At 40.9% G+C, this 24,278-nt stretch overlaps 1 protein-coding gene across 10 annotated transcripts in view; it reads left to right on the top strand.

Annotated features, from left to right (window-relative positions):
* Nucleotides 1–24,278, top strand: part of LOC125932768 (uncharacterized) — a 789,340-nt gene that overhangs the window by 274,260 nt on the left and 490,802 nt on the right. Inside the window, exons 1-2 of one of the 10 annotated variants that reach the window (XM_049645309.1) lie at nt 22,776–22,971; nt 23,174–23,354. The exons of 8 other annotated variants lie outside the window; for them this stretch is intronic. The gene's annotated coding sequence lies outside the window, so the exon portion shown is untranslated. Of the gene's footprint in view, nt 1–22,774; nt 22,972–23,173; nt 23,355–24,278 lie in introns of those variants that run through there. One more of the 10 variants, XM_049645313.1, reaches the window with a different exon arrangement.

Genomic DNA, 24,278 nt, shown 5'->3' with positions numbered 1-24,278 from the left:
CTCTACAGGCTTGAGAAGTGCCTAAGCGAATGTAAATGGAATAATACCAGACCCTGCCAACACCACCACCACACACACACACGCACACACATGCACACACACACACACCATTTTGGAATCAGACCAGTCTAGTTTATGCCTTCCATGGAGAGGGTGGTGTAATTTTCCTTAGGAGGAAGTCTACTAGCGGTTTGGGTAACTTGGACTTGGCCTTGCCAGTCACTACTGTTTATTCTTCTGACAAGATCCTCAATAGACGAAGAGACCAGTCGCCTCTGTTCATTTATTTTCTTGCTGTGGCAAAATAGTATCATTAAAAAAAGAGCTTACCTTTCTCCTTTCAGCCTCTGCTTATCCTTGGGGGCTTTTCTTACTTCCACAGTCTCTTCCATGAGCTTCTATCTGTAACTGCCTGGTTCTTCCCTGGTAATTAAACCACTTGACATGAGGAGCTGATGAATAGGTAGAGAGTCACTTGTAGAGAGTCAAACACCAACGAGAAGACCCATAAGCTGTGGACCTACTCCACTTGCACATCTCTTTCAGTATAATGTTTCATACAAACAATGTTTCTATGTTTTTATTCATAAAATAAAGATACTTCCATTTTCAAAAAATAACTTGGAAAGGAAGAATCCTATTTTTTAAAGATATTTTTTTTTTGAGAGAGAGAGAGGGCATGTGCGATTGGGGAGGAGGAGAGAGAGAGGACAACAGACCATCTCCAGTAGGCTCCACGCTGTCAGCCCAGAGCCTGAAGTGTGGGGCTCAATCTCGAGAACCGTGAGATCATGACCTGAGCCAAAATCAAGAGCCAGGTACTTAATTGACTGAGTCACCCAGGTGCCCTGAAGAATCTGTCTTTTAAAGAAATATTTATTGGTATGAGTTTGTAAATAACCAAGTTTGTTCTATACCTATAAAATTGATACCTGTTTTCTTTAAACTACTGGTATATGCCATGTGATATATGTGATTTTTTTCATATTACATCAAGCTTGAATTCTCAATTTGATTTATTACTGTCCATTTCCAGTAGTTTGTTTAGATTTTCATATTTATAGCTAGCTGTGTTCAGTTCATACCTTGTTTTGTGAAAACTATCAATTTTCAGGATTTTGGTGTTCATTACCTTATAGAGTTATCTTGGATAACTTTCCTCTCTATCCATGCCTTGGAATACCTGATAATATGAAATCTTTAAAGAATAATTTGGAAACCCCTCTCAGACTGTGACCTTCATTGCTGTGGGTAGTCTTTAACAATTTTGTTTCCTCTTTTGCTCTGTTTAGGCTCTCTACTTCTTACCGTGTTAATTTTAGTGTTAGCTTTTCTGTTATTTTAGTACCTGATCTATTTTGTAGAAAATGTCTTTCAGTGACATTTTTTATTTTATTACAAAATCGTGGTAGTGATTCACTACAACTTAATCATCTTAACCATTATGATACTTCTTTTCTAATGTTGACATCTTATTAGTTTTTCTATTTTTAGGACTTCTTAAACAACTGTATTTAGAATTTACTCATTAACTCACTTAGTTCTGTACTTTTTCTGCATTTCCATGTATTTTATTCCCTCACATTTTCTTGGGGTTGCTTTTTCTCCTCTTCTGAACTCTTAGCTAATTTGCATTTCAGAAAATGAGGTTTTAGTGAACATCATTGTGGAAAAATAATTTCATATTTTCGAAAAATGCTCATTCCTTCTGGGAACCTTGGATTCAATTAAGAGAAGATTGAGTAAATAAGATGTGGTCAGACCTGCTGTGCTCGGTTCCTCTCTGCCTTGTAATGTAGGAGTTTCTAGTTTATGCCCTGACTGGGCATAACATGGTTATAGTATGACCACACATGTGTCATACATGGTTATTAGATAGAACTTACGGATAGGACAGTGAGATGTTGTGAGTGACATAGTCAGAAACTATACCGGAACTAGATAATAGTTCCAGGTAGCAGAGCTTTGTAAAAGTGTTTCAAGGTAGCATGGTCAAGGGTTCTTGTGTTCTGGCAGGACTGTATTCTGGAAAGGTAGAATACCTGAAGAGCCATCACCATAGTACTTCTCCCATGAGGAAACTGGAATGATCAAAGAAACATGGCTCTTTAGCTTTCCCATCCTGACACATTTTGATATCCTTTGTTGCAGTGTATCTTTGAACTAATTACAAGTCATGGATTTATGCAACAGAGTGATCATTTTCACCAAGCTTCAAGCCCAGTCGTCTGGGAGATTATTTCAAATGAGTTCTTCAGTGAACAGTTTTAATTTTCAAGAATGCAAAATCATGACTCTCAGGCAGATATAAAATGAGCCCATGTCATAGATTTTAACTCCTTAATTAATGAGGGGATCAGTAAATGTGACTGGTTCAAAGAGTATTTAAGAAGCAAGAGTGTTAACAGGCAATTTAACAAAGAAATGTTACGACACCATTGCTAAGTTAGTATAAACTGATGTCTAACAGACTGTAAATTTGTGGGGGTAATCTGTTTGATAGAAATTATTTGCATTACTGAAAATATGTTAATTAGTCTTAAACAATGAGATGAACTAAGTATATTCTCCTAAATAATCCTTGAATCTTTGCCCCTATATGATATTAGAAGGATGTGAGGCCCACCTTATTTTCAAGTTTTAGATGGTTTTTCTGATAACGAAAAGCCTCTAAAACATTTTACACCATGGGAAAGCCTTCGATGATTGATCTTACCATTCTAAGCAAGGAAGATCCTGAGGAGAAATAGATGAATCAATTTTTACTGGAGCAAAAGAAGAGTTTTGATGCAACCATGGCCTGAGGACTTACAGATATGCTAAGGTGGACCAGACCAGAGGACCTTGTGTGTGTGGGGGGGAGGGGTGTGTGTGTGTGTGGGGGGGGTGTGGGTGTGTATGTTTTACTAAGTGTTAGAGTAGTTCTCTTAACTTTTGTTCATGCCAAGTATCCCCTTGGTGAGGAGGTTTGTAAAAACACAGATTCTGGCCCCCATCCCCAGCTGTTGTTCTCGATGTGTGTGGTGCTCCTGGCCAGAATCAGCCTCACCTGGGAACTTCGAGAAAGGCAATTTCTCAGACCCTACCTTCCATAGAAACTTTGGGGTTGGGGCCCCATATGTTTGCCAGCCCTCAGTATGATTCTGATGCATGCTCAAGCAGCTGAGAGCTGCTCCAATAGAGTAAGTCACGGGATTGTGAACACTTCATATTAAGAACTGTCAGGGATCACTGAGAAGTGTGGTAATTCCAGGCAGTGTTCTAAGCATGTTATAGTTTCTGCATCGGTTAACTTCTCATAACAAAACTATTGAGAAGATACTATCATAGTTTATGTTGATCGATGAAGGAAGTGGGTCAGAGAGAGGTGAAGTCATCAGCACAGTATTGCATATAGAGAAATGGGGAAGCCAGGATCTGCCCCCAAAGTCTATTTTTCCCCCATTTCAGATTTGCTTTAATGCATACTACATTTAAATATTTTATAATTTATGTATCTTTTTAAAAAATGTTTATTTTGTGAGAGTGCTCACACTAGCAGGGGGAGGGGCAGATAGAGGGAGAGGGAGAATCCAAAGTAGGCTCCACCCTGTCAGTGTAGAGCCCACAGGGGGCGGGGGTGGTGGGCTCTATCCCACAAACTGTGAGATCATGACCTGAGCCGAAACCAAGAGTCAGGCACTTAACTGACCATTCCACCCAGGTGCCACTATAATTTTTGTATCTGTCTTAATGCCATTCTTTCTAACACCATCTGTGACATATTATTTGGTGACTGTACCACCCACACACGGGACCTCAATAGCACATTGGACTCCAGTTCTCTAACCTCATCTTCCTGATATTCTTTTAGCTTTTATCAGTCACTCATGCCCATGGTGATCCTGTAGAATTTAGTATTACCAGTAACTGCACCCTCTTTGCTATCTCAGCTCTAAATTTACTGTAATCTGGTGGCTACCTTCCACTTTTCCAGCTCACTCCTATAGTGACCTCCCAAAATTTGACCACAGAACAGTCTACAGTCTTATTTTATTGACTTTTCATGGTTACAACCATTGAGTCCTCAAGTCCTTCCTTACTCAGCTGAGAGCCCAGGATCCAGCATACTAATTACCTTTTCTCCTATACCTCAGTCCCCTTCTCTTTCTTCCCTCCATTGTATTCATCTGGTTAAACCCAACCTTGGTTCAATATAACCTGTAACTCATATGTACACGTAGGCTGCTGAAGCTGGTGGGGGAAATGACCATGCTGACTGGTCATGTTAATACCATGATCTCTAACCTCAGTGCTATCCAGCAGTCATGCCCCATTTCCTTGGTCCAGTGCTCACCAAATTTATCTGCACATTGATATCAACTGTGAAGCTTCAACAAAAATACTCATGCCTGTGTCCCACTCCCAACAATTGCGATTTAATTGGTCTGGGATATAGCCTGGGCTAAATTTTTGAAAGATACCTGTGATCTTGTCCATTTATTCTCCAGCTGTCCTAGATGACGTGTTCGATTTCTTCCTTCACATCTCAGACTCCTCCTTAATTATCCTCCCTCTCAGCTTGCTTCATTTCTCACTGAGAAAATAGAAACCAACAGAAGAGAATTTCTATATACTCTGGTTGTGTGTCTAAAAACCTATAGTTATCTGGGCCCATTTATTCTGTTATCCCCAGCTGGTATCATGGATGGGTTGCTGCTCATGTGTCTTACAAATTAGCTTCCATCAACTTTTCCCTGCTTGAAAGCATCACTTCAGCAAAATACTGGTTCTCTTTTCCTACTTGAAATTAAGGACAAAGACTTCATTGTTTCTGTTTACTATGCTCCTCCAATGCTAAAAACAGACCTTTGCAGTAGTCAACATTCAAGAAATACTGAGTGGAAACAACTTTATCACTATTTGTTGGGCTGGTTATTTATTGTTTGGTCCTAAATCCATCTGTGACTTTTTTTTTTTTTTTCCTTATCTAAGCACAACAAAGCTGGCTTTTAGAGGCTGTTTTTCCTGAGATTACTGGCTCACTGGCTTCCTGCTGGGCTCCGTGTAATGTTAAGTGGGAATGTGGGGGCATGTCTTTCCAGCTGCCCTCTGCAGTAGCCATGTCTCTTCCTGATCCCCGCTTCTTCCACACATTCCTCCTCCTCCAATGCTACCCCTCTTCCTGGGATCTGGTAATGGGATTTTTTCTTTCTCTGCTTCAGTTTTAGGAGTGGCCACGAATCTGCACTGTTGATCCTCCCAATGTGTCAACATCCTGGTTGGCTCCTTTATTGTTACTCCTGCCTCTAGCACTGGTGCCTTCCTTAAGGTTCCTTTGTATGACCCTTGGGAGAGAATTAAATCTCTTATCAGGACCTCCATTGCTTTAGTCAGTTAGGCTTTTGTTTTAAAAATGTCAGTGCCAACCTGGATAAATTTTGAGGGATTATGCTGAGCGAAAAGAGCCAATCTTCAAAGGTTACATACTGTATAATTCCATTTATATAATATTCTTAAAATGACAAAATTATAAAAATGGAGAACAGGTTTGTGATTGCCAGTAGTTAGGGATGATTGTGTGATGGGGGGGGGGGGGGCGGAGTGAGATGGAGTTGGTGTGGCCGTAAAAGAGCAATAAAAGGGATCCTTGTGGTGATGGAAGTGTTCTGGATCTTGTGGATCTCAATGGCAATATCCTAATGAGAGTGTACTAAAATTTTGCAAGATGCTACCACTGGGGAAAACTGGATAAAAAAGTGCATGAGATCTCTCTGCATTATTTCTGAAAACTGTATGTGAATCCACAGTCATCTTAAAAGTTTAATTAAAAATACATGCGCACATGGAAAAGGTTAGTTTTTTAAAATTCTATTTGCTTTACCTGCGATATATATGAAAAGCCTTCCTTTTGAGATCGTGAAGACGTCCATGTTGGAACCATCACTGTTCACCTGTGATGGGGGTTCCTAACGGGCCCTCCCAGGCACAAGCAATGTATGAAGCTCCAAAGCCCTCACCTGTGTAATGCTAAATCCAGGATGACAAAGGCATTATTATCTTCCGGGTAACTTCTAAGTGCCATCTACTACACAAAGGATTTCACATATTAATGTATGTGATTTATTTAGCACTCGAAAAGCTTCCTTAAGGAAAATGCAGTTGTTACTCCCATTGTTTTATTGTGGCGAAATACACATAACAAAATTTACTACTTTTAACCGTTTTTAAGTGCACAGTTCAGTGGCACTAATTACACTCATGTTGACGTACAGCCATCAGTACTATCTACCTCGAGAAGTTTTTCATCTTTCCCAAGCTGAAACTCCCCCTCCCTCCCAGCCCTTGGCAACCATAATTCTACCTCTGTCTCTAAGAATTTTACTACTCGAGTTATCTCATACAAGTGGAATAATACAATATTAGTCCTTTGGGGTCTGGCTTGTTTCACTTGGTATAATGTCGAATAAGAAAGAACTGAAAATTAAAGCAAGTAGGCATTTATTTGGGCAATTAGAATTGCAACTTGGGAGACACAGATTCAGGTAGAAACCTGAATTGTGTTCTGAGGAAGACAAATAGAGGGCAGAGTTATATAGGCAAGTCACTATGGGTGTAGTTCTCATGAACAGGGATTGATTGAAGCTAGGTTAATTATGATTGGTTGAGGTAATACACAAATAAAGGATTGAAACTTGTTTAGATGCACTGACCTCTTTCAAAGTGAAAAATGCCATTTGCAGCAACGTGGATGGAACTGGAAGGTGTTATGCTGAGTGAAGTAAGTCAGAGAAGGACAGATAGATGTTTTCGCTCATGTGGATCTTGAGAATCTTAACAGAAGCTCATGGGGGAAGGGAAGGGGAAAAATAGTTACAAACAGGGAGGGAGGTAAACCACAAGAGACTCTTAAATACAGAGAAAAAACTGAGAGTGGATGGGGGGAGGGTGGAAGAGAGGGGAAAGTGGATGATGGGCATTGAGAAGGGCACTTGTTGGGATGAGCACTGGGGGTTGTCTGTAAGCCAATTTGCCAGTAAATTATGTTAAAAAAATGTGGAAGATTCGGGTGTCATGAGGAGGAGGAAGTGAAGTCTCAGGCTGAGGGCTTGCAGCTGGCTGAAAGGTTTTAAAAAAAATTCATGGTTTCTCATGTGTACATTCCTCTACCCTATGGCCTCCTAACCCTATTCTAAAAAGAGACTCTCTTAGCTAGGCTTGCTTGCTCCATTTTGAAACATCTTTTTACAGTGTCTTCAGTGCTGATCCATGTTGTGGCATATGTCAGCATCTCCTCCCTTTTTAAGGCTGAATAATATTCCATTTGGTGTCTGTATGTCCATGTCTCTGTGTGCATCTATACACCACATTTTATTTTTCCATCTGTTGATGGACATCATGGTTTCTTCCATATTTTAGTTATTGTGAATCATGCTGCTGTGAACATGGGTGTATAAATATGAGTCCTCGTTTTCAGTTGTTTTATGTATATAGTCGCAGGTGGAATTACTGGATCATATGGTAATTCTATGTATAATATTTTTTATGTTTATTTTGAGAGAGAGAGAGTGAGTGAGTGGGGGGAGAGAGACAGAGGGAGTGTAAATGGGGGAGGGGAAGAGAGAGAATACCAAACAAGTTTGCACTGCCAGTGCAGATCCTGATGTGGGGCTCCATCTCATGAACTGTAAAATCATGACCTGAGCCGAAATCAAGAGTCAGGCACTTAACTGCCTGAGTCACCCAGGTGCCCCTCTGTTTAATTTTTTGAGGAACACCCATACTGCTTTCCACAGTGACTGCCATTATTCCTTCCATTTTTTGAATGAGGAAAATAAGACTTGGGTTAAATGATTTGCATAGTTTTGTCTCCGTGGCAAACACTAAAATCAGGGCTCTCATTTGAGCCTCTTGCTCCAAAGCCCCACTATAGCATATTAATAAGCTACCCTGGCAAATAGTCAAGGCGAAAAAGGGCAAACATTTTTTGTTGTTCAATTATCTTTAAAAAACAAAATTAGTCACCCGACTTCTATGTGGAGATCTACGTGTGTGTGCAATTCCACACTTCTTCCCTTGGAGCCTCTCTTCCCAAGCAAAGACTGGTACTTTTCTTGAGGATGCAAAGAAGCCCAGCTGTTTAAATATTTATATAACAGTATTGCAAAATGTATGCCCAGCCAGGAAGGCTTTTTTGCATGTAGACATAATTAAACAGGCAGATGAGCCCATGAAATATTTAAGGCTCCTGTGTAAAGTCTTTAAAGAACCCTTTCTAAACCAATAAGAAGATGTTAGGGGAAGCGCCGTTCCCCTGTGTTGGAAAGACCTGGAAAATTCTAAATGTTCATGGAAAGAGCTGCTGTGGCCACATCAGCATGAGTCTGAGTACACATTGACACCCAGAGGAGTAACCCTCAGAGAGTTGGCCTCTCATTAGTAGGCCAGCAAAGAAACCTCCAGCCTCTACACCCCAGGGCCTGGTTTCATTTAGATTGCAAACAGCACTTTGCATGGGTTCCAGGGAAGGAGCTGAATGAAATCATACTTAAAATTCAGTTTAATAAGATCTCACTATTATGTCCTTTTTTGGTCAAATGCTTCCAGTGCCATTGGCTCCCTCCTGGATAATAAAGGGGTCATGTTAAAATTGATCACATACTTATTTTTTTGCTAAATGCTTTGCTGAAGTCTCTGATGATTTGCATTCAATTTAAAAATAGATAATAAAAATTGCTTTAATAACAACAGAGCCCAGGATGCAGTAATAATAACAAACATAGCCTGAATAATAATGATTACTATTATTGAACTCTTACAATGTGCTTGGTACCATGCTAGCTTCTTTTACCTAAGTTTCCATCTAGGTCCTCACCATGACATAGAAACTATTTTCACCCCAGTTTCTCTATGAGGAAACTGAGGCTCAAACTCACATAGAAAGTAGTTGAATTTTATCTGAGCTCTATAGTTCTAGAGAACAGTGATGATTAGGAAATGCCCCTTCTCTTTTGTGTTCTAGGAAATGGTTTACTACAAACACACACACCCTTTGTCTTATGACTTAGACAAGACTCACAGGCATCCTTCTTGTTTACCTGTCACAAGGCCAGACACAGATACTCCAGATTCTCATTCTTTGTCCTATAGGGATTAGTTAGCTGTATTGTTTGTACCCATTGACCAGTATGGACAGAATACCTGCTATTGTGACTTGAATAAACTTAAACTTCATTCCTTCCCCCATGCCCTTAGAGTTTGATCTGCCCTCAAACTTAGGCAGCATACAGTTGCTCCCTAACCACCCTTCCCAGGAGTGGATTCTCAGGGTAAAACCCTCTGATCTGGCCCTCTGCCAGACCAGGCCACCTGCCACCTCCATCTACCCATCTCACTTCCCCACACTCAGTGCCTCCTGTCCCCCTTTGCTCCTTCCTGCATAAGAAAAACACTTTCCTACCTAAGCTCTGAGACATTTGTGGATCTCATGGTGCATTCTTTCTCCCTATTGAATAGGCCCTCCCCACTATTGCAGTAGTTCCTCTTGCAATAATCCTTTGGAATAAAGTCTATCTTTACCTGAACCCAAATTTATTTTTATTTCATGAAAGTGTCATAATAAAAGTTTGTCTGAATCAAAATATCAAACACAACACTGCATAGTAATTAAAACTCCGGAGAGCCTATGTAGACAGTTCTCATCCCCAAAATCTAGTTCCTGCAGAACACTCTGTGACTATATCACATTTGAGTTGCTTTCTCTCTCCTCCATTGCACTGTGAGCTCCTCAATGGCAGGCCCTTGGCTTTGAATCTACAGCCAGAGGAGAGTGTCTGCCAAAAAAGTGTTTGCTGAAAGAATGTGTAGTAAATGTCACTTTAAAAATATTTTTAATGTTTATTTTTGAGAGAGAGAAAGAGAGCATGAGTGGGGGAGAGGCAGAGAGAGAGAGAGAGAGAGAATTCGAAGCAGGCTCCAAGTTCTGAGCTGTCAGCACAGAGCCCGACGTGGGACTTGAACTCACAGACTGTGAGATCATGACTTGAGCTGAAGTCAGATGTTTAACTTACTGAGCCATCGAGGCACCCCTAGTAAATGTTATTTAGAGTTACTGACTGTGCTATGGTGAGGATTTCTTTCGTTGGTTCTCAGATCCATATTCCTATAATAAGCCCTAGACCCCAAACGATCTGTCCTTAATTGTTCGTACAGTGTTGTTTAAGTCAGCCCTCAGAAATGCTCTCTGGATGCTGGTTAATTAGACCACAGCTACTAGATAAAGCAGGGTCCAGGATTGTGCCAATATGCTGCTATTGCTGCCGGCAAATCTAGGAGACCATTGTCACTGCTAGACCGGGAGTCTGGACAGTCTAAAGATATTCCTGTGATCCTGCACCTTCACGGGCATTCGAAAATGCTGTTACCAACTGTCCTGCATAAAGAACTAAGTTTGGTGTTTCTTTCTCTTAGAGTGCAGACTCCCCTTCCTGCCTCTGGCTGGGGAACGCCTCAGCTGATGGCTTCATCCCCAATTTGACTCCAGTGCTCAGTGGTATAATACCACTGACCAGTGGACTAGAGAGGCCTAGGGAGGCACATAAAGGCCATGAGTGTAGGGGGGGGTATCATGGCCAAAGACAATAACAAGGTATGTGGTCCTCAGCAGGGGGTGTGACATAACATCGGACAACCTGGGGAGGCCTGGATTCACCTGAGTATGCCCTAGCACAGGAGGCCTGGTCAGCAGGTAGGATAAGGGGGCAGTGAGTCCTCCTACTTTGAGGGAAGCAGGGGACACATCACCTTTTTGGTCTGCCTGTGCCCTGGGCATGCGTAAACCATATCTTATCCCCAAAAAACCTTCTTGGGGAGGGGCGGGGGAGGGAGGATACATTTCAGGGGAGAAAGATCTAATAGGGAATTAGGAAATTTTAACTTAGTTTATCAAAAGGAATTAGGAGATTTTAACTTAGTTTATAAAAAAAGAGAATGTTCTGAACTTTAAAGGAACTGTGACAACTTTAATCATATTCTAAACCCTGCTTTAGTCAGCTGCAGTGAGATCTTCACAAGAAAAGAATGTAGCTCACACTGTATACATCTGAGTAGCAGTCCCGAAATCTGACCTCAAGACTATGTCTCTGGTTAGTATCACAAACGAGCAAGCGCTTAGGAGGAGGGTATGTCTTGAAGTGAGCAGAGGTGAACAGAGTCAGTGAAGCAAGGAAGGGAGGAAAGATCACTACAGGTGGATGGAGACTAAGCACAAGGTCTCTGAGGAGGAGGGCACAGGGCACATGTAAGAGGTAAGGAAGCCAGTGTGGTCCAGAGGGACAACAGACGTTGCTGAGTTGAGCCTCTGAGTGTGTGGGGTCGAGAACCGAGGACGTAGGGGCAAGGTGATGTCAGAACTCCTGGCAGAGAGCTGGAGTGCAGAAACTCCAGTTTACACTTGTCCATGGTCAGACATGTGAGTTCTCTTAAAAAGAGAATTAAAAAAAAGTGGATTTTGTGTACATTTAAATAGAGACAAATTCTAATTTTCCAGCTGATTTGATATTTCAGCTTGTTTTTCCTGGATGTGTCCATTGCTTTTTAATGTGATATTCATGCTGTATTGAGGAAAATCATAGTATGTCCTGAGATTATCTCCAAAGTTAGGAACTGGGGACGCGAACCATGTGAACTACAGTCACTGTACCTACCATCCCTTAAGAGCCGAAATGAATCTTAAGGGGGCAAGGAGTGTGCAGGAAGTGGACTCAGAGGTTGTGTTCCCTCTTTTCCCGTGTCAGCCTGCAAGTGTGAGAAAGTGTGGCCAAACAACTCTAAAAATGGTTTTTCACTCACTGTCCTATGTTGACTTTCACAAATTCCTGAACACTGGTGATTTTCTAATATGCCATCATCTCATGTCTACTAGCAATTGCTTCTGATATGTTTCTTTCTGACCCACAAGCACTTCCTGTTGAGGGCCATCCTGGCCCTCAGGCCTCCAGCCCGGATCCTCCTTTCCCTCTCCATCACCAGCGTCCTGTGCACTTCAGAGGGTAGGAGCCACAAGCTTCCCAAGGAGCTTCTCTCGGTGTGAGAAGGTGGTGAAAACTAGCCTATAGTATCACACATGGAGGATGCACAATTCACATGAGGACCCTGGCTTCACTATCTAGAATTACTTGTTTGGATCAAGGCATGTTAATGAAAAGTTGGTCAGGGTTCCATTCTCTCTGCCTTTCCCACTTGCACACATGCCTATACATGCACACACATATACACATATGAACACATTGATAGAATGATTTGAAGAGGACTGTAATTGTTGGAAGCCCTAGTCTCTAGGAATGGCCACACCATCGTGGCCCTCATGGCCAGGTAGCTACAGGGTAGTCTGTCCAAATGGGGAAAGAGAAATTCGGGGAGACAAGCTTGGTGGTAGTGAACTGAGGGCTAGAAGGCAAAGTCCAGCTTCCTGTCTATAGTGAGCCTGTTACAAATTGATGCTACAAAGTCCAGCCACAGGGAGAAAGAAGGTAAATTAAAGCACAAGTCTGAAGGTACTGCAGATGAAAGTGGGGAGCAAAGGGTCAGCATGAAACAGGCAGCTGAACTGAGGTCTTGGAAGGACCTGGTGAGGTGTAAGGGACCCAGGCACTACCCAGGAGGTCTTGGAGAAGCAGACATTGCCTCAGGGAGTTTTAGCGCACAGCTGCCAGTGGCTCTGGAAAAGAAGAGGCATTAACAGGTATGGTAAAGGCAAGTAGGAGGGGTCACAGTTCCTTTCTGGTCTAAATCAAGTTTAGCATTCTCCCTCCCTTTGCTTTTCCCTATGGGGATTCTCTAAGCACAAAGCATTCTACTAACAATACACATTCACTTCTCAGCCTTCTGTGCTCAGTGGGACCTCCACAGCTTACAAAATTACAAAGAATTGAGAATATCCCCAAGCTTAATGGTCTGCACTGCAATTCCAGAATGAATGCCTGGAACAACTGATACCGAACAGTAGCCTTTCAGCCTGGAAGGAGGGGTTTTAACCAGGCAGAATGCAATGATAGCATTCTCCATCCATTTTTCAAGTTCCCAGCCAGTCAGTCCCATTTCAGAGCAAGAAGCACAATAATAAATAGTGAGCCTAAACAGGTTTACCCAGAGATCTTAATAAATAAAAGTTGGCTGCTTCAAAACATACCAGTGCAGGTTTGGAGTTTGTTATGACAGACTGTTTGTTTTCATGAAATATAAGATGTGCATTAGAGACTTGAGACTGCTGAAGCCAGCAGAGAATAACCGGGGCTTAGCAGGCAGATTTATAGAGATTCAAACCCCAGCCCTACCCTTTGTGAGCTGTGTGACTTTGGAAAAATCATTTAATCTGTTTGTTCCTCAGTGTATTGATTTGTGAAGTGGGTACAGTAATAATACTCCTATCTTAGAGTGGCTCTTAAAATGGCTCTGTCCCTCCTGTGTGAGGGGCAAATCATACCTACAGAGAAACCTTATTCAAAGACTCCATCCTGCTGAAGGTCTTTCCAGCCAGAGATGGGGATTTGAGTAGGCAGGCTCTAAGCATGAAGTGGACATCAGGGTTGGAATGTTCTCTTGGCCATGCGAGAAAGAGTGCTGGAGAAAAAGCACACATGTTAGCTGGTGTTCTGCATGTGCCAATGGGGCTGGAAACTTGAAAGAAGGAACAAAAGAAGTACAGATGATTCTTGGGGAGAAGAGTTTGTACGTTAGGAGATAGAGTGCCATCATCCAGGGCCCATGAGTCTGGGGTAGGAGTAAGCTGAGATAGGGGTCAGTTTTGTATGATGAGCCAGAGTGTTGGGGCACTTTGTTCATTTTTGATCACCATTAGAATTTAAGAAAGTCCTTGTGAAAATACCAGGCTGTCTCCCCTCTACTAAGAAGTTCCTCAGTCCCTTGAGTCAGAGCTCTGAAGGTAAAGCCGTGCACTCGGGAAGCAGAAGTGGTGGGTGACATCAATCCGAGGGAGAGACCCCTCTCCTCATGTTTGAGGCAATTACCACAAGGACAGAGATCATTCCTGACTCTTCCTCTGGAGACACTCTTTAGAGGGCTGCAATGTGGAAGTTCTGGATTGCATTCACCTGAAGCCACTTATAGCTGAAAAATGGGAAGTTTCCAGTGAGCGTCTTCACCTGTGAATTACACGGTGTGCAGCCATTGTGTCAGCTCTGTTATTGTCCTTCAATCTGGAATGCTCTTCAGAGCGCCACAATAAATTAAAACAAAAAAGCAACCCTTCATCCACAGTAAAACATTTCTTCCAAAATGGAAGCTGTACTGGCTGGTTAGTCAGTGCTTGAACAACAGTTTTGGGAACTGTGATTTTCCAAAGTCAACAGTTGATTGACTAACTTTTGTGCCAAACTGGTATTCTTCATAATTAGCCTGATTGAGCAGAAGCTCACCTCCAGCTTTTAACACATGAAAAATGGTGCACTGTTATCTCTATTCCCCAGAAATGTTAACCTCTTTCATTTTCCTCATTTTCTTTCCGCATTCCACTCTCCTGGTTCTGGGATGGTTGTTTGTTGAATTGTTGGAGTCCTAACTTCTGGTAAATCCACGTCTCCCCAAGTCGTCTCATGGACAAATAAAACCAGGGTTTTCCTAGCTGTTAGGGAGTAAAAGTCACAGAAAGTTGTTGAAAAAGACCAGGAACTACCAGAAATGCCCAAAGCTCAAGGTGAGTTGCAAAAAGGCATGGATTTGGTCCCTAGAATATTTTGGGATACTTCCCTGGGTGTTCTAGGGAGCTTGGAACAGAGAGAAACTAGCTGCTGAGGGAGGGAGGGGTGGGAGAGAAACTACCTGCTGAAGGTAAGAGAGGAGAGAAGAAATCAGGAAGAAGCCATAGAGCAGTCTGCCCTAAGAGTAAAGTGGGCTAAATGATACACGGGAGAAGCAAAGCCATTCAGGCTTGTTTATCATGCCAAGAGTTGTGGTAGAAAGGTTCTCCTGATTTGGAGTTTTGGATTTAAATACTAATTCTCCTCCTCCTCCTCATATGACTTAGCTATGAATGCAGTAGAAATAAGGATTCTCCCTTCTCTCATAGGAAAGGACTCAGAAAGTCATGTGACCTGGGTGAGGCAGAATGACACAGCCAGAACTGTGCCGTGGGCTCTGACTCTGAGCCAGGTGCTGCCTGCATAGTTGAATGGACTGATGATTGTATGAGGTTGCTTGCTTTCTCCTGTTGTCTGTGAAAGCGCTGGGTGCCTGAGCACCTTCCGTGTACACACAGCAGTGAAGACTTTCTTAAGCACCATTTCCTGGCCCTTGCATTAATTCAAGGGGACGTGGACATGCTTGCTCCCCATGATCTTAACTGACCATGAACTGAACTGTTTTCTGTGTCCCAGGAGTTTGGCTACTTGCTCTTCCTGTATTCAGCTTCTAACATGATTCCCTAGGCCTATATGCCAGGCTTCTCTCTGTTGTTAAGATTACACTCAGCCCTGGGATTCTCTGTCAGCCCTTGCCTATACCTGGGGAGTGGAAACTTAGCAGATTGCCCCATAGTTTGATGGGATGGTTGAGGGAATGGGTCACACAGAGCTCTCAACCCACTCAAGTCAGACCACCTGCCTTGAGTTCCACCTCTGACACTCAGGGCTGTGACTATAGTTTGTTTACCAATAACATGAGGATAGTAAGACTTTTCTTCATGTTGTGAAATGTGTCATTAGCACTATGCTAAGCACATGCTAAAGAGCCTGCAAATGCTAGTCTATTATTAATATTACTTCACGACCCTCTCTTTTTTCCTGCTTAAAGTAAACCACAAAAATTAAAGTCTTGTAGATGCCATGTGGCCCAGGATCTATCTTTATCCTTCTGGTCAACCATGTGTTCCAAGAAAAAGATTGTCCGAGGAACATTCATGTCTGTATCTATTTGAATTTTCCCAGACAAGAGCCTGAAGGTACTTACTCCACTATAACTATTCTTCTGAGGTCAATGTAAATTTAGCTGCATTGATTCCCTGGTGATTCTGTAATTGCTGCCTGGAAGATCGATCTTGATCACATAAGCATGGTTTTGGAAGGCAAGTCCGCACATGATGTGTATACTTCCTCTGTTGCTGTCTGGGATGCCTGCGGAAGCTGTTTCTCCTTCCTCTGCCAAGGGAAGGTGGCCCTGAATGCTTGTTCTTTTGGTGATGAGAATTACTGGCAGCTCTCCACACACAATACTAGAAAATAACTTGGTGCTGTCCTTCCTCTCATCTACAGCATAAGATGTCAAATGAAAACATTAACAAATTGCAAGAAAATAAAATTCAATAAACAAAAAATTACAATTTTCATCATCTTGAAAGGCAGTTATAAAACAAAACTAAGTAAGTGTCTTGCTCTCATCTGGCTCCAGAGGGAAATTGCAAAACAGAGGGCGAGCAGGTCTTAACTTTTTCATGCAAGATGAGAGAGATCTTTGAGAGCGGGCAGAAAAGAAAACCCACTTGAAGCCAAGCTATAGATTTAAAGGGGCAGACATTTTGTGTGAGCAGTGCTCTTGCCAAGCTGGAAAACCTACCCTTTTGCTTTTTCAGTGTGGTAGTACCCTATATATTAGGGCTTGTTTACAGCAAAGACAAAGATGTTACATTTCGTCACTCGGCATAAGTGGGGACATTTCTTGAGAGAGGAGTGTCTTTTGAAACCCAAGGGCAGCAATGTAGTGAGGCTTCAGAGTTTCTCTCTATATACCTTATTTTCTCTCACCTGCAGACCAGTTTTCTCCACTTCCAAGCCCACATAATTAAAAAAAAAAAGTGGACCTACATTTTTGACTTTCACATGTTGGTATTACCCAATGAGATAGGGATTCAGCTCTAAACTAAAGTACTTAACGTTCTGATTGGCCCACCTTGGGCGGGTCATGTGGCCCAGTCAACTGTAGATAGGGGCAAGATTGGGGACATGATCACATTGTGCAGAACGCCTACTGGGAATTCTTTATTGTGATTTAGGGAGGGAGGGAAGGAGGTTGGGAGGATACAGTTAAAGTGGTGTCACTGAACTGGGAAGGTCTGCTGTAACCCCACCAGAGAGCCAAGACATTCAAGCAGGGGTGTTGTTCACACACTTAACATTAGATTAAGTAATTTATAAACTCAAGATGGAGGAGGTCAAGAGATTTACAAGTACTGGCAACTCTTTATGTTGATATTTGGTTTTTGTTCTAGCATGAGAAAAATGAGCCTCAGTCAGACTTTCCAGATTTTAATGTTCAGGTCTCCAGGTCACCTGGAGAAATGACTTAGATGTAGGAGGGCATCTATGCAGGGAAGTACAATATGGTGAGGCCCAAATCAGTATAGCTATTCTTCCTCTAAATCTTGGAGTCTGCTAGTGGGAGTTTGTCCTCTTCATCTGGGTTTGCAGCTTACTGGATGATCACTCTTCACCCTCTGGGAATCAGGAACTGGAATCAAGGCATGCTGTCTTTGCTTTCTTGCCCAGGAGGTTGAGATCTTAGGATCTGATCCAAGGGCATTCTCATAAGTTCCAGAGGTAGAGTCACTACTAAGCAGCTAGCCTTGCTCCCTTTCCTCAGGGCTCATCTTGGACTTTTTAATTTTCATTGTTCAAAGATGCTTCCCAAATAAAAGGGACTCCTGAATCAATGAAGCCCTTCTTGAGACTGACTGCCCTTGTAGGCACTGCCGAAGAGAAACAACAGCTTTTAGAGTTCCTTCACTCCTCACCTAATAGTCTCACCCTGTAATCCTGTGAAAGGTTTTCTTAAGGGAAGAAGGCAAGGGCTGACCAGCTTTCATATCAAGCTCTGCATATAGTGGTTGACGTTCAGGAGAGCAGGAACCAAGAGGAAAGTGAAGAATAGGAAGAAGGGTAGGCTTAAAATCATCTAATAACTCTCAAATCTCCCACTGTTTATCAGAATATAACTTGAGCAAATCATGTAGAATTACATAAAAGTTACCAGCAAGATTATATTGAATCCTTTAAATTTTGTCTTAAGCTATTTTTCCTTTAAAGGAACTTGAAATCTACGTACAGAAGAACGCACAAGGCATGAGTATGAAGCTGGATTTTTTTTTTTAATATTTTGGATTAATTAGAGTGAAAGGCTGAATTGATAAAAAAAATTAAGGTCAGTTAATTTTCATAAATTAAAGCTCCTGTTCCTCTCTCAGTCACTTCCCCTCCAAAAGTAATCACTATCTTGACTTGTAACGCCATTGGAAAATTTTGTTGCTGAAATGTATGTAGTATGTCTCCTCTTATTTGGCTTTTTTTGCTCAAAACTATCCAGAGATTCTCCATGTTCACGTTTGGTGTGTGAAGTTTATTTTCAATTCCATGGAAGACTGTATTATACAAATATGACACAATATATTTATGCATTCAAATGTTGGTGATTATTTGCATTGTTGTCGTTATGAGGTTATTATAAACATTACTGTCACAAATGTTGTTGCAAATATCTTTCTTAGAAAGAAAAATATGGAACACACTGAGAATTGCAGTGTCAGAGTATATATGTAAGATGAACTTTGATAAATACAGCCAGTGTACTTATGTGGCCTTATCAACATACACTGCCAACAGAAAACTAGGAAAGTTTCTAACTCCCAAATTTCCCCAACAAGTGTTATATTTAGTATTTTTTAAATTGTCAATTGTGGGGGTGCCTGGGTGGCTCAGTCGGTTGAGCATCCGACTTTGGCTCAGGTCATGATCTCACAGTTGGTGAGTTTGAGCCCCACGTCAGGCTCTGTGCCAACAGCTCAGAGCCTGGAGCCTGTTTCAGATTCTGTGTCTCCCCTCTCTGACCCTCCCCCGTTCATGCTCTGTCTCTCTCAAAAAAAAAAAAATAATGGTTAAAAAAAATTTTAATTGTCAATTGTGGCATTTTATATGGCTTTTAAAAATTTGCATATCTCTGATGATCGATGAGCTAAAACTTTTTGAAATGCTTACTGGACATTTGGATCTTAATTGTGATATGCCATTTCAGGTATTTGCCAAGTTTTCTTTGGGTTCTTATTGTTTTGGTCAGTTCTCTGCACATAAATATTTTGTCAGCTATGGACTTTCCAAATATTTTCTCTCATGCTGTGATTTGGCTTCTCTCTTAATGGTGCCCATTGATGAATATAATGCTTAATTTTAATGTAGTCCAATTTATCAATCTTTTATTTATATTTGTTAATTGTTTTGTATCCTTTTAAAGAAATCTTTCTTATGTCAAATTCATGAAAGTATTTTCTTTACTGCTTGATCTTTTACATTTGGATCTATAATTGACCTGTAATTAATTTTTGCATATGATGTGAATTAGGGATGAAGATTTTTATATGACTCCTTATTGATAGAAATATCATTTCTTCGTTCAATTTGTCCATTGTCATGAATCAAATGATCATCTGACCATCTATGTGTGAATCTCTTTCTGACATTTTATTCTATTTTCTTTTCGATACCAATACCATACCATGTTAAGCTTAATAGAATGACAAAAATCTTGATATCCAAGAGTATATTTTCTCTAATTTTGTTCTTCTTTCTTAATTTCCAGAAATAGAGGGACTCCAGTTTTTTCTTGTGAGTGTCCAGTTTAATTCTGCTGTGCTCAGAGAACATACTATTAGTTATTTAAAATTTTTTGAATTTCCTTATGATCCAGCATCAGTCAATATTAGTAAATATTCATACTTGAATATTTATTCATGTGCTGCTTTTTACAATGTGGTGTGCATATCAATTAGGTCAAGTTCAAAAGAATTTTCTGTATTTTTTTCTATAGGCTTTTTAAAATTTTGTCGTCTTATTATATCACTTTCTGAGGGGGATGTGATTTGGTTATTGTTCCTTTTATTATAGTTAATTTGTGCTTTAAGTAATTGGATCCTATATTGTTAGGCACACACAGATTTGGAATTGAAAAATGACCTTTGTGAATTTGATCTTTTTATCATTACAAAACTGACTTTAAAAAAAACTTTTTAAATGTTTATTTATTATTGAGAGACAGAGACAAAGTGTGAGCAGGGGAGGGGCAGAGAGAGGAGGAGACACAGAATCTGAAGCAGGCTCCAGGCTCTGAGCTGTCAGCACAGAGCCTGACGCAGAGCTCGAACTCATGAGCCACTAGATCATGACCTGAGCCGAAGTCCAACGCTTAACCGACTCAGCCACCCAGGTGCCCCCCCCCTTTTTTATGAAAGCGAGGGAGAGAGAGCAAGAGCAGGAGAGTGGCAGGGGGACAGGGAGAGAGAGAATCTCAAGTAGTCTCCATGATCAGGGCAGAGCCGGACACATAGCTTGATCTTACAACTGTGAGAAAATGACTTGAGTTGAAATCAAGAGTCAGATACTGAACTGACTGAGCCACCCAGGTGCTCCAAAACTGACTGCTCTTTAACTCTAGGAATGCTTTTTTATATATCAAATTTTATGAAATTAATATAATTATATCTGCTATGTTTTGGTTTTTGCATTTATATATTTTTAACCATTTACTCCTTTTTGTTCCAATTTTTGCAATTTATCTTTTAAGACAGTTTTTAATCATCTTACCGTTTTTTCTTTTAATTAAAATGCTTAGTTCACTTAAATTAATTCATGATATATTAGGTTTTAAATCTATCAGTTTAATATGTACTTTCAATTTGTTACAGCTGGTCTAATTTCCTTTTATTACTCTTTTCTGGTATTTAGTAATCAAGTTCTTTTTGTGGTATGTCTCTTCCTTTAGCTATTCTTTTGTTAAACAAGCATTTATTATCTCGTTAGTAGTTAGAAGGTAAAATACTTTTGATTTACTCGAGCCTAATCAAAATTGGTTTCGGGGTGCCTGGGTGGCTCAGTCAGTTAAGTGTCTGACTTTGGCTCAGGTCATGATCTCACAGCTCATGGGTTCAAGCCCCACATTGGGCTCTGCACTGATACTACGGAGCCTGCTTCCGATTCTCTGTCTCCCTCCCTCTTTGCCCCTCCCCGACACGTGTTCGTTCTCTCTCTCTCTCTCTCTCTCTCTCTCAAAAATAAATATTTAAAATAGAAGTTTCTTTTTACCACATCCCAATAATGGAAGTTTGATAAAACATTTTTATTTCATTTATAGCCCCCACCAGTCTCTGTTGTTGTTGTCATATTTATTAATTCTGAATATCATTTAAAACCTCTAAAATATTGTTACTGTAGTTTTATAATATTAATATTCATTTAGCAGTACTAACATATAAAACCATTTATTGTTCATCATTTCCTTCTGTATTTCCATGGATTTGTCCAGGATTATTTTGCTTCTTCCCCAGTAGTTTTTGTATGGTAGTTTGTTAGAAATTAATTCTCTTTCTCCCTACAAATACCTTTACTTCACTTTCTGTTTAAAACGATGTTCTCCCTGTGCATAGAATCCTAGTTTGGCGGTTGAATTCCTTCACCCCTTCATGGTTATCTTTCCACTCTCTTCTGGCTGCTGTCACTTCTTTTGAGAAGTCAGACATAGTCTTATTTTTTCTTTTCAATTTATTGTGTTTTTTGAATTTTTAAATGTTTTCCATCCTCAGTTTTTTAAAGTTTATTTTGAGTGAGAGAGAATGAGCAGGGGAGAGACCTGGAGAGAGGGGGAGAGAGAATCCCAAGCAGACCCTGTGCTGTCAGCACAGAGCCAACCATGGGGCTTGAACTCATGAACCATGAGATCATGACATGAGCTGAGATCAAGAGCCTGATGCTCATCTGACTGAGCCATCCAGGCGCCCCTCTATCTTCAAGTTTTTGGACCACTGCACTGAACATTTGGTTCACACTTTTCTAGTCTCTAAGCAGGCAGAGTAAAATTAGGGGCTAAGCTAAACAGGTGTGAGAACTAAACAGTGCTCTTAAGAAATGATGTTGCTGAGCCTAACGTATAGGATCTTAGAAACCTTGGGAAGTGTTTTGTTGTTACAAGGTGGTACAGGAGCCTTGGAAAGTTTATGTGTGCTCTAGAGAGTTCAGACATACTGGGAAGTGGTACTGTAACTAAAGGATCCTTAAATATCAAAACAAGGATCACCTCTTCAGGGGTATGCAGGCTTGTCAATGGAAGACATCATCAGGGATACCATGGTGTGCATTATAGAATAAATATCTCCCCTACACTCCCCCACCCTAAATTACAATGTAGATACTACTTCAGAAGCAGGTAGTAGAGACCTCAAATTGAGATTAATATTCTGTCACCCCAACACGCGTGCGCGCGCACACACACACACACACACACACACACACAGTAAAGAGAACAATTTTGGGGGGAAATGTTCGGTAAATATAAATTGTTGTCTTAATTGTGTAGAAAAAGAAATTTTCCACGTAGATGAATATAAGCTACAAATGTATCGATGTAAATACGTGTCCACATGTGTGTACACACACACATATATTTCCCAACATATATTTATATGTGTATTTTCCCCTAAAGTTATTCTCCCCACAGTTTTAAGTTTCTGTCAACAAAACTAATTAGAGCTAGGCAATTCTAAACTGTCCCTTTTATTAAGAGGAAAGAATGTTCAAACCACAAAAACAAAATGATGGTATGGTTTATAAATGGTGTTATATTGTTCTCTTAAGAGTAAAGAGAGTAACAGTAAAGAGCTGATAGACTGTCAAAGGACAGTCTCGAGGACAAAGTACAGGCTCTCTCAAATTCATGTCCTAGGTAGACTCTAGCAAGGACTTTCTTGCTCTTTTGCTGGCTGTCCCAATAACCCTTAGTAAGTCCTTATTCAACTAGATGCCTTTCGTTAGATATTCCTATACTCACTTATGTGTTTATTTAGTGAATATTTTCTCTTCCTTTCTTACCCTTTTCTCTATTGATGACTTTGAGGCCTTTGTGCATTTTCTCCTCCAGTTCCATTGTCCACCCATCATCACCCTTGTCTGAAGTCCAGATGCTCACCTGTGTAGACTGCACCAGTGTTTTTTAAATGGTTAACACCAGGTGAGCCAGAGATGAGCTTCCCCTTCCTTTGTAGCCTCCCAAACTGCAGATCAGTGAGCAAAATAAATGTAGTGATTATAAGCTACTCAATTTTGGAGTGATTTGCCAATCCCTATTAGATAACTAGAACATTCATCTACTTGCTACTATTAGTATTTTGCACTCTGACTTTCTACATCCTCATCTTTTAACCTGTGGTAAGGAAGGAGAATATATCCTGGTGCAGATCCTGAAGTATCGAGCCACATAAGACTCCATACTAATAATCCTGGGGAACCCAGCCCTGGTCTGCCCAGAGGCGGATGTGAAGACAAAGCTGGAACAAAAGCTATTGCCCAGGAGAGCCAGGACCAAGGGGATCCAGGCTTGAGGACCAGGGCAAGGTGAGCAGTTCAGAGCTAGGATGATTTGTAGGTTTTGTTTTCCATGTATTCAGTGCATGCATAAAGTTGGAAATGGCTGCCTACAGGAGTTGGGCAGGGCTAGCCAGGAGGCACAGCAGGTGTGTATAGAGTGACATGTTGACGTTACTATGTTTGTACTGACCTGGAGGCAGGGCCCAGTTCTGAAGCAAATTCTTCTGCATAATTTCCCTACATTGACCTACATTTGTGCTCAAACAGCTGCTTAAAAAGCTGCCAGTCTCTCAAATAAATGATGTTGTTAACGGGGATAGCAGCCATTTAGACTCCTCAGTGAAACTGAAGTTGTGCCTTTAAAAAGCAATGTACATTCCCTCTGACAGCTGACTTGTTTAAAATCTTAATCATAGTTCTTTACGATGGACAGCAAATGGTGCATGTGACCTGTTGGCTGGTATTAACCTTGTATTTCATTTCATCATAATAAAATACTCTCCTGGACACTATTGGCAAATGAAAGGCAGCCACAATGCTTATCAGCCACTGTAAATGAATCATGACTAAAAACAACAAGTATGAACACAATAAAATATTCTATAGAATTAAATTGTGGGAAAAGAGTTCATCTTTCTTTGACAATTTTATACTGCCTGCAAGCACATGGCCCCTTAACTGCCTTATATGTTTAGGAGCAATGACTGAAGTGTCATTCGACAAACTGATGTCTTAAGCGATAACTCCAAAAATATATAAAAATAGATAGAGAAGAACACCAGAAAGTTAATGATCCTTGTAATTTGACAGTAAGGCACAGTGTTGTGTTCCAACTTTCCATTGAGATCTTTGTCCCCTAGATAGAAATTTGACTGTATTTGAAATGATGGGCAATGGGCAACATGAACCATTGTTAACGAGTGTGCCCTCTATGCCACTCATATTCAGCCA

The sequence above is a fragment of the Panthera uncia genome, chromosome D2 (assembly GCF_023721935.1).
Source record: "Panthera uncia isolate 11264 chromosome D2, Puncia_PCG_1.0, whole genome shotgun sequence".
NCBI classification, from domain to species: Eukaryota; Metazoa; Chordata; class Mammalia; order Carnivora; family Felidae; genus Panthera; species Panthera uncia.
This window is presented reverse-complemented; position numbering and strand designations above follow the sequence as displayed.